The sequence below is a fragment of the Lissotriton vulgaris genome, chromosome 4_1, assembly GCF_964263255.1.
Source record: "Lissotriton vulgaris chromosome 4_1, aLisVul1.2, whole genome shotgun sequence".
Lineage (NCBI taxonomy): Eukaryota > Metazoa > Chordata > Amphibia > Caudata > Salamandridae > Lissotriton > Lissotriton vulgaris.
Window position 1 is genome coordinate 1466763646 of NC_141691.1, and position 16432 is coordinate 1466780077.

The following is a 16432-nucleotide window of genomic DNA, read 5'->3' on the forward strand; positions in this document are numbered from 1 at the left end:
ATAGGCTGTGCCACCAGTGCGTCACGCAACATGATGTGCCGACAGCGCATGCGGCTTGTAAATCTGCCCCCAGATTTTTAAAGCCAAAAAGGGCTCTAGTTTATCTTTCTCCCTCCTAAAACTGATCCCCACATACCTGCAAGTCAATGGGGAAAATAAATGTTTGTAGACGATTTCTAACTTTGAAAAGATTCACAAAAGGTCTCAGCGGCGCTCCAGGAAATGTACATGTGGTAAAGTAGCTGTAGTCTTATTTGTTCTTTCTTTCATAAAAGCACATCAGCTCGTTTTGGGGCCTCATCAGCTGCCCGATCACTGGCTATTAGCTCATGCAGGCCTCAGTGAGAGGCATCTGCCAGTCAATAGCAGGGGTTCTTCATGCAGCGCCCTCTGGAGCTACACTGAGGCAATAAGAGATTGAAAAGTGACATGCGGATGTTAGTTCACCGAACAGTTTAGGTTCATACCGTTTTCACTTTTTGTCCCAAAAAATCACATTATCAAAGAGCAGGATATTTGCTTTGTGCCCTATGAATTTTTTTTCTAACTCCAAATTCAAAGGGAAAAAGAATACATATTATTGTTTGCTTTCAAATTTCAAAAAGGCACTGACAACAAAACAAACATTCTTACTTTCTACTCCCCCAGTTCAGATGTGCCATGCTATTCCCTCTTTCGTAAAAACACCGGGAAGCAGGCTGTCTTGGCCCGAGGTTCGACTGAAGTTGGTATGCTTCAGCGCATACCATGAGTCTAGAGGTGTAGATTCTATTGGTGTAGCTACTGGACCCACCGAATCCTGAATATTGCTTTATTTCATATTTCAAACAGCAAGCAAGGGGGGTCCTATTTTCCTTTCACTATTGCTCATGAGACACTGACTAGACTACTGCCTGCTGAGACTGACATGAGCTCTCCCTCGCACACAGTGTGATGGTGCCCTTGTTAGTCATCTCAGTCAATCTGGCACCCACCTTTGCACCCTTCACTAAAAAGGATTTTGAAATCAGCGCTGTGTTTTCAGAATATCTGTAGATAAAGACAATATTTGCTGCTGGTCTAGTACCTACCCCTCACGTTCTGTTTTGTCCTTATCAAGATACACATTCACCCAGATGGACATAAAAAAGTATCTACTTAGCAAGTAAACACAATGATATGTTGCTCAGCTCAATGTTGGCAGCAAGCCCGGCGATAAGGAAGATCTGTGCTATAGAATACGGACCTCTTAAAGCCCCTAATGCAACCCTAATCACTTCTCAGACCTACATTAATATTCCATCAGGGGCCAGTGCGGCGTTCAGACTGTGCACGCAGAGGAGAACTATAGTTCTTGTCAGGCTGTTCATTTTAATTGCCTACAACACTGTTGCTACAGAGGGGAAGGGTCATCCTCTAACGTGCACCCCTCAGCCTCAGAGAACAAACCAGGGAGCAACAATGTATTTCTTTATAGCTCTTTGACTCATAATGATGCACTATGAGTAACAGGTGTTATTATTACCCTATTTAATGGTAGTCGATTTAGCTACCTTAGCAGGATGGAAGTCTGAGCTGGCCATCCCAGAGTTCAAATGTACTACGTGAAAATCTCACAGATGTTAGCAACAAGCGCCTAACCTTTAGAGACATCTTGAGCAATACTGATCAGGGACAAGAGGTGCAACAATAGTGGTCATGGGTAACACCACTGATCAGGGTCAAGAGCTGCAACAATACTGGTCATGGGTAACAATATTGATCAGGGTCAAGAGCTGTAACAACTGTGTTCATGTGTAACAATACTGGCTAGGTCCAGAGCTGGAACAACTGTGTTCATGTGTAACAATACTGGCCAGGTCCAGAGCTGGAACAACTGTGTTCATGTGTAACAATACTGATCAGGCCCACAGCTGTAACAACTGTGTTCATGTGTAACAATACTGATCAGGCCCACAGCTGTAACAACTGTGTTCATGTGTAACAATACTGATCAGGCCCACAGCTGTAACAACTCATGTGTAACAATACTGATCAGGCCCACAACTGTAAACAACGCGGCTTGTATGCAATAATACTGTCCATTGTCAAGAGCTTTAACAATCCTGCTCAAGAAATGTGCATGTCTAGAAGAACTGTTCAGTGTCAAGTGTTGTACCAACACTCTTCACATCTAACAATACTGAGCATGTTCAAGAGCTGTAAAGATTGCTGTTCAGTCTCAAAGTTCAACAACACTGATGAGGGTCAAGAAGTGTAACAGCACTGTGCATGTCTAACAATACTGTTCAGGGTCAAGAGCTACAGTAACACTGTTCAGGGGTACAAGACAGTTCAGGGTAAGTTCTGTCCCTGATTTTTCATACCCTCTGCTGCTGTGTCATAAAGACTATCAAGAAAATGCACAGGTCTGGTTTCATATCTTCTCTCTGGAGCACAAAGCCAGGAGCTGAGGTCAGCCTGTGTAAAGTGAACCCTTCTGGTGAGTGTGTGGCCCCTGTGCTACAGGAGCTTGCTACCTATTCCAAACCCAACTCAGCCCACTTGCGGCTAGGTCTCTCCGTTGATGGCGGGTCTATGCATCAGCAGGCATGTGAAATAGCATGCAGATCTAATACACCCCCAACTGTGTGGCATGCTTGAAGTGAGCTGGTGCTTGAGAGACACAGCCGGAAGCCTGCACTGAAAGAGCGCCTGATGCTTTGCAAATGGAGGAAGTCTTTTAAGTGCGGTAAATTTGCCACCTTTTAGGAGACACTAAAAGCAAACACTGAGGATTATTAAACAACATATGGAGAATACATAATAAGCTTTGAGTGAATGCTGCATACGTTGCTGCTCTAATTTCAGCAGGCAGCACACACTTCAGCGACTGATATGTAGCGAACCACAATGAATCCAATGCAGTCACTCCGTTACCTGTGGCTGCGATAGCTGCGATGTATATCAGCGTATTTAGGGGAGCTGTAAATGTTAGCTGTGTGCTCTAACACAGGCCCTTGTTGTTCATTCACCCAATTCTACAGTGACAACATTTAAGCAACTGATATTATTTCCAGCAACTCTTCACCAGCATGCTATCAGAAACAAACATCGGTAAAGCCAAGAGGTCTGGCTTTTATGTGCAAACATATGCAAACACAGACATTGACAAGTGCACTTTGCATGCACAAATGCCGTTGATCACATTAAAGCCTACAGCCTGCCCTATTGGCTTTGGCAGCGCTTTGAAAAAAGTAGCAAAAATGGATTGTTTAATTTATTGAATGCATATGGGAGTTAAAAATTATAAGTGAAAAATCGCGTGATCACTGAATGTACTTTTCAGATGTAAAGGACCACCTCATGCAACTCAAGGGAAGGTCTTTCTGAAAGGTGGAATGCTACACCAAATAGCCAAGAGAATAAATACTCTTCTGGATTGAGCTAAAGCTCACTCTATGGGTATTTTAAAGAATTGGTAACAGTACGTCATGCCCACAATTGAACTCTCAAGCCAGGCACCGCCCACCAAATGACTGACTGGGAAGACCTGCAACCTTAATTGCAATGGAAACAGGAATCAACAATATATTCGAGTTGACACACAGAAATCCTTTTCGTTTTACAAATAATTGCTTACGACTCTTGTTGATGTCCACCACCAAATCTATCCACTCTTAGCAAATTCCCTACTTAGAGCATGAAAACGAGCCAATGTGTTTGTAGGCTGTGCTTAGCATCACATTGGATTACAAGTGGACCAGAACATATTGCTCGATGAATGGCAGAACTAATAAAGGCATGAAGGCTGCATTGGACAGGAGGCTGCTAATGTACACCTCCTTCTCAAATTATGCAACAGTAACAGGGAGACACAGCTTCAGGGATACACATCCTCTGAACACAACGGTCTTAACAATACTTTTCAACAATCTCCAAAATCACTTATGACGACAATGACCAAAAATGTATATTTTGTTTCAAACAGTCAGGGTCTCTCATTAATTCTACCCCAAACTCCATGAAATTACTAGCACTACCTTCAAAAAGTAATAAGATGACAAAAAATAGTGCGCATGAGAAAGACCTTCTGGCTTGTAAAAAGTATGGAAAGTAGGTAGAAAAGGTCTTCTCTATCGCATGTGCCTTAGCAATATATGTACACTGCTTATAGTCAACCTCTTGTTAAAGGGTCATCTGTACAACAGTTTCCGAAACCATCTACGGTAATGTGAGTGTGACCCTTGTTTTAGAACTCTCCACCCTCAAAAATGACGTCTCCCTCCTCTCCAAGAACTACTCTCCAAATCACACCTTCCCCACAATCCCTTTGCAAAATTTCAAAGCACCTCATTTCAAAGCGCCTCATATTTCCCCCTCAATCAACTCTCCTGCTAGATTTACTAACACTAATACTCCGCTTATCCCACCTCCATCAGAGCAACCTGCCCTCACCAGACCCCCTTGAACTTACCAAAGTCTTCCCCCCTGCACCTCAACGTCGATCTCCCCTCCTCACCATGCTTCCTGCCCAGTGCCCTTGGGAAATAATATGACCACGACCTCCCCTGTCTCTCAACCCCCTAATGACCGACGGTTTCAGCCCACTCGGCCCTCCCCCATCCCTAGCCATCCTACCCCGTGACCACTGTGACCTCACGATCTCAACAAAACCCTCCCAACCCCCACCTCTCCTGCGAACCACCTCTCCCTTCACTCTGCCATCCCAGTTCTCATGGGAATGAACAGGTAACCCCTTTACCCTTCATCACCCAGGCCCACGCAACAACTAACATCTATCCTCCCATGTCCCGCCACTCAATACATCGACACTTTACCCCTCAACTGCATGCTGATTAACTGCCGATCTGCCTCTTGCCACGCTACGGAAATCGTTGAAACCAATCTCAGCAAAAGCATCGACACTGCATTCTTAACTGAAACATGGCTCAACCCCCATTCCGCTTCTATCCTCGATATGCTCACTCCTCTAGGATATTCCATCCTCAGGAAAGATAGAATTGATAAAATAGGAGGAGGCCTTGCCCTAATTTTTAAAGACGAACTCAATCTTGCGCAGGTCCATCACCAGGACCCATCCACTTTCGAATAGCTCTGCGTCGAACTTACCACTCCTGGTTCCCCTACTATCCGCCTACATACCATCTACCACCCCCCGGTAATTATCTCACCTTTGCAGAGGAGCTGTCTGACCTCATTATTCAAGCATCGCTCTCCAATTCCAGTAATCTCTTCCTAGGGGTAACCCCTTTACCCTTCATCACCCAGGCCCACGCAACAACTAACATCTATCCTCCCATGTCCCGCCACTAAATACATCAACACTTTACCCCTCAACTGCATGCTGATTAACTGCCGATCTGCCTCTTGCCACGCTACGGAAATCGTTGAAACCAATCTCAGCAAAAGCATCGACACTGCATTCTTAACTGAAACATGGCTCAACCCCCATTCCGCTTCTATCCTCGATATGCTCACTCCTCTAGGATATTCCATCCTCAGGAAAGATAGAATTGATAAAATAGGAGGAGGCCTTGCCCTAATTTTTAAAGACGAACTCAATCTTGCGCAGGTCCATCACCAGGACCCATCCACTTTCGAATATCTCTGCGTCGAACTTACCACTCCTGGTTCCCCTACTATCCGCCTACATACCATCTACCACCCCCCGGTAATTATCTCACCTTTGCAGAGGAGCTGTCTGACCTCATTATTCAAGCATCGCTCTCCAATTCCAGTAATCTCTTCCTAGGGGACTATAATATCCATTGGAATAAAACTGAGGACCCTGCAGTTAACCTCTGTAACGATACTCTTGACATTGACTAAACTCTGCCATCTCCAACTAACTCTAAGGGTGCCACCCTTGATGCTATTATCTCTAGCAAGGATCTGGCGAACCTCTCCAAGATCATTCCCGTTGACTGGTCAGACCACCACCTTATCCTCTTCACCATGAACAGCTCTATTACTCGTCCTACTCCAAGCTGCAGCAAACAAATGAAACAAACCCAAAATCTTCACCTCGTTCCCCCTGGCGAGTTGGAATCTACAATTAAAACTCGATTATTACTCCCCCCTCTCTCCCATAGCACCACCGATCTAACTGATCATTGCAATAACTCTATCCTTGAAGCCCTTGACCAAATTGCCCCAACTAAACTAAAACCACAACAAAACATCCCACCCAAATCCTGGTGTAACTCCCGACCTAAATAACGAGAGACGTGCCCTCAGGCAGTCTGAACGTGCTTGGAGGAATCAACCTTCCTCTTCTAACAAAAAGCACATCTTCAACGAAAAAGCCTCCTTCCTTCGTTCTCAACTTGACCAGGCTAGAAATCGTCCCAGAGAACTTTTTAACATTGTCTAAAAACAAACCACCTCAGGCCCTCCAAAATTATTAGCCAGTGTTGAGAGGTGTGAAGAAATTTCTAGCTTCTTTTCTAATAAAGTCAACAAGATAGAGCGATCTTTCTCCCCCACCCCCCCACTCAGCCAACACCTCCTCCCTACCCCCACTCCACTCAGCCAACACCTCCTCCATAGCATTCCAACTGTACTTTTGACCACTTCCCTCCCTACTCCTGACCTCCTCTCTCTCCCCCAGTATGACACCAACTCTACTGACCCCCAGCCAAAAAACAATGCTTCTTGGAGTGAATTTTGTCCAATATCCGAAATTGCTGTTCTCAACATCATCACCAAACTCAAACCATCCTCACACACCAAAGATCCTCTTCCCGCTCATTTGGTTCAGGAACTTAAGCACATAATTGCCCCTCTATGGACCAACATTATCAACTCCTCCTTTGCTACAGGTAGTGTTCCTGCTTCCTTCCAACTAGGTTAAATCACCCCCATCCTCAAAAACACTTCAGCGGACCCTAATGACTTAAACAATTTGCGCCCTATCTCAAACCTTCCCTTCCTTTCCAAAGCCCTTGAAAAATGTGTCCTGTAACAATTGGATAATCATATCGACACATTCAATCTCCTTGACATTTTCCAATCAGGTTTCAGAAAGGGATGCAGCACGGAAACTGCAATGCTCAACATTACTGATGACATTCATCGCTCTTTGAATGAAGGCAAATCCTCCCTCCTCATCCTCCTTGACCTCTCCACGGCCTTTGATACTGTTAATCATATCTCCCTACCTAAAACTCCCAAAGACCGCATCGGTTTTGATGGCAATGTCCTTAAGTGGTTCACCTAGTATCTCCATAATAGAACCCAACAAATTAAACTTAGCGGCTGCCTCTCCAAACCTCAACCTGTCTCACTTGGTGTCCACAAGGCTCTATCCTCTCTCCAACTCTTTTCAACCTCTTCATGGAACCCCTCACCCTTACTCTCAAACAAGCTAAAATCAGTTACCACATTTATGCCGATGACACTCAACTATATTATAAGATCAAATCCCACAACGACATCTCAACAATGCCCTGACTAAAATCCAGGCCTGGTTTCATCTTAACCACCTCAAACTAAATCCCCCAAAAACTGATATCATCCTATTCGCTCCCAAAAACAACTCTCTGTCTATCCAACACTGGATTACAGATATTAAAGCACTCAACTGCTCTCTCACCACTTCCAACTCTGTCAAATCCCTCAGCATTAGCATCGATCAGATTCTCAATCTCATCCCTCATATAAAAAAGGCGGCTAAAGGTGCTCTCTTCACTCTACATCACCTTAAACAAATTAAACCCTTTATTCCAGCTGACGACTTTAAAACTGTTGTACAATCACCTGACCTTTCCAGAATTGACTATGGCAACACCACCCTTGTGGGCACCCGCAAAGTCCAACTTGCCCCGATTAAATCTGTTCTCAACCTGGCGGCCAAGCTTATCTCTGACTGTAAGCGACATAATCACATCTCCCCTGTCCTCAAAAACCTCAAATGGCTTCCAATAGAAGGTAGATCCACCTACAAGATTGCCTGTATCAATCACAAAGCCCTTCACCAAAACACCCCTTCGTACCTTTCTGACAAACTCCAAAAAGCAGGGTGGACTAGATCTCTGAGGAGCACTAACGCCCTTGTCCTAATCCCCCCTCAGCTCAAAAATAAAAAGACTTAATCACGTTCATTCTCAGGTAATGCTCCCTCTATTTGGAATTCCCTTCCCAAAGATCTTCGTTGCAACCCTTCCTACCCGCTCTACAAAAAAAAGCCTCAAGCTGCTTCTTCTCAACAAATATTGGGGTCCTTAATTATATTGAACTCTCTGTCAATTTACTCTTTGCATTTCGATTACTCACTCCTTCCTACTACCTTTCCTATATTCACTCTCCTTCTTTCATCCTCAATCTAACAACTCAACCCCTCTCTATCTACTCATTCAACAGCCCTTATTTCCTTTACTTGATCTCTGAATTATTCTTTTTCCTTTTACACTCGTAAGACTCTAATGCCTTATCCTATTTTAACAAATTGCCCTATGTTGATCTGTTCTTGATGTGTAATTTATCCTGTAAAGCGCTCTGATACTCTTGGGTCCTGTAGCACTATATAAAACATTTTAAATAAATAAAGGAACCACTTTTTGGACAAATCAGTTTTGCACATGGATCAGAGATTAGCCTGATATGTTTTGTACAAGAAGATCTTTCATATCCTGGTGGCACCTTCTTTGCCTTCACTTGTGCACACAAAGGATGCCAACCAAAACTAGGAAAGCATACCTGCTGAGCACAATGCGTGCCTTCGAAGAGGCACCCATACCAAGAAACTCGGTGACAATCTCCTCAAAGGGACAGCTGCGAATTTAGAAGTATTATTCATGAATAGACATGGACAAGTCTTTATCAAATTGCATGTGTATGTGATTGGATACAGCCCTTTATCTTCATTTGTGTCTATCTCTTGGGTATTTTAGAAGAATGCAAAGACACCATTTCATATCAAGCGGTAAAACTAAACATTCTGTTGCAGGTAATTTCTAGTTTTCATCCTCTAGAAATACCATAGGTAAATATGCGTAGTACTTTGAAATATTTTCATCATGTGATTGATTGTATTCCTGTCCCACACTGTCCAGCTGCCAACCGACTTGCTACATGAACCCAGTGGGGGCCACCTTTGGAAAGATAATATAAGGAGTAGCGTGTGGGAAATATTGTCATCTGCTCAACATCAATTTTGTATGATGTTAAGAACTATACCCTCAATGTAATCTTCATATTAGGAGAAAGTGTAGATTCTTCATACAATGGATTTAGGTTGCAACGAATAAACAACTAATGCACACATTTTGCTTATTTGTTGGTGAGATAGCGTGGCTGTCTGAAAGACCTATTTTTACCAATGCTTTAAAAAATACATTGAATAGGCTTTAGTGCTGCTCAGAGGAGTACTTCTCCCTCACCTCTTGTTGCTGGCTGTTTGGTGCATCATCCTGCCTCCTATGGAGTGCTTGCATTGCAGTGCATGAGGGACAAGGCTGTATACATGATAGAATGCCACTACACAAATGCCAAAATGCAGTAAGAACCCAGTGCTTATTTTGAGCTGGTCGTTACAGGCGAGGGGACACCAGTATTCCGTTTTGGGGATCAACTCTTATTTTACCTCAACAAACTTTGATGCAGAGAAAGGGACAGAAAAACACAAAAATGGGTAAAGAAGGAGTAAGATAAAGATGGAAAACAGAGGCAAAGGGAGAAGCAGGGATGAGAAAGAATCTACATTAGTGAGATAAAGAGGCAGAGAGCGCCATGCGGTGAATTAAAGAGGTGTGAGTTAGAATCAAGGCTACGCCATCTTAGTATTCAGCACCCTGACCATCCATGGATTCTGAACAAAACTTGGGGCTCTAGCACTTATTATTTTACAAACGGATTATTGAACATTATGTAAACTAACACAAGATGGCAATGATACTCCAGAGGCTTTTGCAAGAGGTATAAAAGACGAAACAAGCATATCACAGCGCAAACTCAAGGCAGAACCATCATATACAGAACAGTTCTTTTTTTTAAATAAATGCAGCTCTGTATAGGCTTGGCATGTATCATTTAGAGTGAATTAAAACCGATTAGAACACTACAAAATGTACTAGTGGGTGGTAATTACAACAAGAATTGTTACAGCAAGCTAATCCACTGCAAACTCCGCAGGCAGCCAACTGCCAAAAAGGTGCACTACCACGGCTACATCAGACGAAACCAATCAAGGTATTCAAAGCTTCCTGCATTGTACATCCTTCCCAATTACAGCTATTTCCATATATTTATGGAAGCTTTTAAGCTTTTACATTTCCTGTAGCACGTCACAACAGGAATGCCTCACGTGGCACAAGTCACGACAGCGCCAACAACTACAAGAAACGCATTTCAACTTACCAGCCACCACCGCTGTCTAACAGTGGAATAAATTCAGAGGGGCAGATATACAAGCCCCTTGTGTCACTTTTGCGCCGCCGTTGTATCACTTTTCTGTGATGCAGCGGTGGAGTAAACAATGCGCCACATTGCAGCCCATTTACAATGTGACGTATCTAGGGAGATACGTCACGTTGTAAAACCCTGCAACACATTACACCTGCGTCAGGTATAATGTATGCAGGGTGGGTGTTCCCACGCCGCAAAGCCTCGTAGAAGTGATGCAGTGAAATCTACAAGATTTCACTGCGCCGCTTCTAGGATGCCACTGTGTCAAAACCTTACGCCTGCTTGGAGCAGGAGTAATGCAGCACAATAAATATAGGCCTCCCCATGCATTGCTGTAGTTGCGTCTTGCTTGCAACACAACTCCAGCAATGCGAGACTTTTGCGCCAACAGATGCATCTGAATTTCTGTCGCATCTGTCAATTCTTGCACCATGGTGCGCCACATTGTAAATACAACGCATCCATGGCAGGCGCAGGGAAACTGATGCATCTCTACTCTAAAGCAGAGTTGCATCAGTTTCTTGTAAATCTGCCCCAAGTGTGCAATCCAGACTTTCACACTACCTCACAGGGCCTAATCCACAGAAAGTTTCATGACCCTAGGCAGTAGCTTAGTAAGGGTGCCATGAAAGTTAGAAATATGGGCATTCCCCACGCTGGGTTAGAGCAAAATTCAGTTATAATCAGGGTGCACTGGGCCCTTAACACTGATAGGCACTCCTGCCCGTGGACTTGCTGCATGAGTGATTGCTAAGTCCTTAGACCTCACTCCATCCAATACCTTACTGTGAGAGGGATGGAAGAAAAGAAATATAAATATCTCACAAAATTGTGTTGAGGACCACATTGTTTTGCGTTGTAGGCTAGGCGTAGCTGTCTGAAGTTGTGTGAAAAGTCGCATTGCTAAGCCAATGTCAGCCTGGGGAGTCACAGGAAGAACACAGCCATCCCAGACAGAGAAATAACAGCAAAAATTATAATTTTGTCTTTTTTGATCTGGAGCCAGAAAAGACCTTTTGATTTTACCAAAAAAAAATATATGTGTAAAATACATACATAGAGGGGCTTTTTATCAACTCTCTTCTTCCATAGGCTGGTTATTGTGTCATTCACTGTTTTCTTCTGCTCATTACATCATCAGAGCCATTCTGCAAGCGCCATGAGACTTTCGAGTGATGTGTGCGCTGTACAAATGTCCCTGATACAGCATAGGGAAATGGGTCAGCCCACTTTAGCTATTAGCTAATGTTTCTGAGAGTGACAGCATTCTTCTAATTCACATGCTGCACAGTTACACACAAAGTAGTTCCCAAAAATTAACAGGGACTGATATGGCAATGTGTGACTTTTGAAATCAACACATATATTTTTGCTAATAGTCAGTTTATTATAGATCAATGAAGGCAAAGCAGTTTTCCCAATAATAACGTTTTGCAAAAACCGTGACAAAACAAAACAAACATTGTCAAAGCCAAAAGACTGGTGGCCAAAGCCAAACGTATTGCCTTTGCCAGTGGTTGTTTTATAGGTGAAGAAACCAGCCATAGACAGTAACACAGAGATGCCTGCCCTGAGTGGGAAACATAAAACTGACAAATCCTGAGACTTGTGCAGAAGTTAGAATATTTAGTGGGAAGGAAATGGTAAAGCAAAGAAGTGTAATACCGCTGGTCGCCAAAGCAGTCCAGAGAAGAAATCACATTTGGCAGTGCCTGCGTCAGTTGAGGGTTCGAGTAGGAAGCAGGTGGCAGGAGTTAAGAGACACAATTGATACCCAAACAGTCAAGGAATGCTGCAATTGAATGTAGGATTCTGAATTGCAAATGGCTGACAAGTGTAACTCTAAGAATAAAACCCCTGCTTTGGAGCTACCAGTTGCTTGCGTGCTGGACGAAGGTCTTGACGTATAAGGAATAACGGTAATATAGAAACTACAAATGCCAGCATGCACAGTGAAGCTGGCTAAAGATGTAGTGTTTGAGGAGCTCATACGTTTCTCTGTTTTCTTTTCATTATTTGGCTTGTAGTCCACCATTAGCAATGGGAAAAGTAATTCTGAAAGCCCCCCGAAATGAAACAATAAAAAAAATCGGCCTATGGAGGACACTGTGGATCCGCCTCCAGACCTGCCATGACCACCAGATCCATGGGAACTTCTTGCTGAACTACCTTCCCCCTACCCCTCCTCGCGCCACTCCTCTCCACTTTCCTGCTATTGACCTCTACCTTCACCTGTCCTGGTCCTAGTCCCCACCCTGTTTAACTCCTCGCTCTACTCCTCTCCTCTTTCCTGCTGCTGACCTCTGCCTTCACCTGTCCTGGCCCTTAGTCCCCACCCTGTGTATCTGCGAATTTTCCCTCGGCATTTGAGATCTAGCTATTTTGTCTGATGCCCGATGGAGTAACCTGGTTTAGCTATGGGGGAGACATTTCGGGGATTCCCTCCTTGGACGACACCTACCCAGTCGGTCTTCAGCCAGACTTCCTTTCGTCTCTCCTGTCGTCTGTTCCCGCATCTTCACTCTACTTTTGTCCCTCTTTCTCTCCTCTCTCAATGTATTGAGACTGAACTATTTTGTCGAATGCCCGATGGAGCTACCTGGCTTAGCTATAGGGGAGATGGGCCGTGGACTCCCTCCTTGGTCGTCACCTACCCAGTCGGCCTTTAGACAGACTTCATTTCATCTCTCACTGTTATCTCTTCCCCTATCCCCCCTTTCTCTCCTTCCATGCCCCCCCTCTACACTCCATTTATTTTGCCCTCCATGTTTCTCTAATTGTTTTTCCCATTGAGACAGAGCTATTTGGCCAATGCCCTTTGGAGCTACCTGAGAGCTATAGAGGAGATAGGTTTTGGGACTTCCCCTCGACCGTCACCTACCCAGCCGGACTTTGGACAGACTTTCCTTTCGTCTCTCTGCCGTATCTCCCTCCTATCCCTCTACCCTTACCCCCTTCCCCTCTACACTCCAATTATCTCGTCTTCTGTACGCTTGCAATTGTCTGTCTAGCAACTGATGTAAATTGGAGCTGATGTAATCTTGTAATTTAATTTTTGTGGAACCTCATGTAAAGCGCTCTGATACCTCCGGGTCTAGCCAGCGCTATATAAAACTCTTGAATAAATAGATTGCAAGGTAGTAACCATGAGGTAGCGCCGACTCCAGGAAGCTATGCACTGCACCATCTTCTTCATCACAATGGCATCTTCTTCATCACAATGGCATGCAAACTTGAGACATTTATTGCAAAAACTTAAGAAACAGATGTTTTTGGAAAAGAGGGAAATGTTGGTACATAAATAGTGTTTCCTCCGGATTAACGGAGTAGTTATTTTAGTCCAACAGACCAAGGGAGAGAGGCAACTAGCCAGCCGGATTTGCAGAACTGCAGTAACCACATGCTCTTAATAAACATTGCTTACATGTTGTACAGATCATACAAGATTTTCCTATGAGACAAAATTAATTATAGAATCGTATTGCCAGGAATGCAGAAATAACAACAAAAGAGCATGAGTGGGGATCCGTCCTGGTCAATGTCTCTTTACATTTTGTTTTTTACTATTGTTGTTATATGAGTGCCTTCTTAATGAGCGGCTGAACAAGTATTACACATACTTAGGATGTTATTTGAGTATTCAAAAATGTAAACTACTTATACACGACTGCTTAAGGAAAAGTACATACATGACATTTAATTAGACTGGTTTTAATCAGCTTAAGAAAGCCATCAATGTAGTTTGTAAATTTTACATCTCAGAAATATCCAGTAGGGATGCAAGAACATCACTGTAACAACCAATGGAGAACAAGCTTCCTTCGCCTCAATGAATTCCAACCCTGCTAGTTTTCACTGTCATATATCAACAAGCTTCCATCAGCTCGGGCTGGCTTGGACTGAAACAACCTGCCTCAAAAGTCTGTCAAGACAAAGTCAAGGCCAAGAGGTACTTCTACACAATTGGAGGCAGATTTCAAACTTTTGGTGAAGCTACAATTTGGTGGGCTCAGGCTTCTTCACTGTTCATCCATGTGGGCCTTTAACTGACCTCACCTGGAATCAGGCCAGTGAGTGACACAATCTTGGTGCCATCCAGTAATCATATTACAGAAAGTGCCTTAAGACGCATCAGGCATTAGAAGAGGCCACAGATGCGTGTACAGCCCCTCTGATAATATTGACCAACCAGCGCACATTTTGTGGCTGACATCATCACAATGCAGAATTTCAACATTTGCATGGGGGAGTGTCCCCATGCAAATGAGGGAACAGTTCCCCTTTGTACCTGTGCCATATTATACATGCGGGTTAGAGGGACCCCCCCACCTCCCCACCAAGCATCTGCTTGCAGGCAGGTGCAGTATGTCACTGCAGCCGTTTGCAGGGTAATGCCTTATCCTCTTCAAACAGAGGCCAGTTTGCCTCCAGTAAAAGACAGAGCTGGCAGGGCCCTTTGTGAGGAACAGCTAAATAGGATGGTTGGGGTCCTCTTAGAGGGCGACACTCAAGTTGATCTTCCTGCTACCCCAATTGCACCTATGGCATTACTGGCAATTGCCTTAGGGGCTTTTGAGGCGGGATTCTATCCATCGCCCCACGTCCTCGATATTGGACTATCCCAGGCTGTGGGGTCTTTATAGGGGGGCTGTCTCTAATCTGTATCAAATCGTTATTTACAATGTTTGCTCTCTGGACACACACCGCATATAGGGTTTACTTGCGGGAGCGTATGGGCAAGGAATATTCATACGAGGACTGGAGGGAGGTCTTGAACTACCACAGTTCCGGCAGGGAAGCACATCTGAAATATTCCTATTTCAAGATTCTCCATAACTGGTACTGGCCCCATATAAGCTGTGCAGAGCCTGGTTACTGTTGACGGATGCCTGTTGGTGCTTCTCCTCTGCTGCGTGTGACTTGTTTCATGTCATATGGTCCTGTTCTGATATGGTAACCTACTGGGGCTCTGCATGGCAGATCCTCCACTCCACAAGCTACATTCCCTTTCAGGACTTTGCCAAGGTGGCCTGTTACACACTTCAATGCTCATGGATGATGCGCCCCCTCATTAGTGGTGGTGGTTGTCAACAGCCCTGATGGTGGCCAAAATCTGTATCATCTGTCATTGGCATTCACCCCAGGTGCCCACTCTCTGGGATTGGGTCACAGAGTTGTACTGGTTGGCCACGTATGAGCAGATAGTCTATAAACTCCAGGACCACTTACATGTATTTGAGGAGGCATGGGGTCCTTTTTTCCATCTGGAAGGACTCTAATTTTTGTGTTAATGTAGGGCTTCTCATTGCATCGGTTCATCCTGGACTCTGAGAGCCATGATCTTCATTCTAAGGAGGTACACGTGTGTGCCGTCCATCATGGGCCACAGCACAGGTTCTGTTAGGGGGGCACTCATATAGCTGGCTCTGTCCACGGGTGCGGTGGGGTGGTTCCACAGCTGGTTAGAGTTATCTGTGCCCGTGTCACAATATGTTGGAGCATAGTTGATACTGGGCTCGATGTTGATGTGACGGCAGGCGGGTGGGACGGCGCTGGTTGATTGGTAGTCCTCCTTAACATGACTGAGGTGGACATGCTGAATAGTGAGGCACCTGATTTGTCTGTTTTTGATGCTGTATATGCTCCTTTACGCATGCATTTATTTTTGTATCTTACCTGTTTGTACTACTGCTTTTCCTAACAATTCCTGTTGTGCTCTCACTAGAGTATGTACATGTTATGGGATAGTAGCAGGTACTACCCGTGAAACTCTGAATATCTGAATAAAGACATGTACAAATTAAAAAAAGACAGAGCTGCATTTTCAAACCACAGCCATCTCTCACTACTCTCTGCAGTGTAAGAGCAAACTGTCGGAGTTCGTTCTTGAGTGGAGAACAGCATTTTGTGTAATCAGGTGCACTGCCCTAGTCTTAGCCGGGCACACCTAGTTAATGGTGCATCATAGTGCAAGCAGCGACAGTGCTCCCATTATGTAATTTTGGCCTAGGTTAAAAAAGTCAGATTGAAAGTATTCAAGAAGGTT

The 16432-nt window shown here is 44.3% G+C and overlaps 1 protein-coding gene across 4 annotated transcripts in view; it reads right to left on the minus strand.

Moving 5' to 3' along the window:
• Positions 1–16432, minus strand: part of NOL4 (nucleolar protein 4) — a 713110-nt gene that overhangs the window by 259281 nt on the left and 437397 nt on the right. The window lies entirely within an intron of this gene.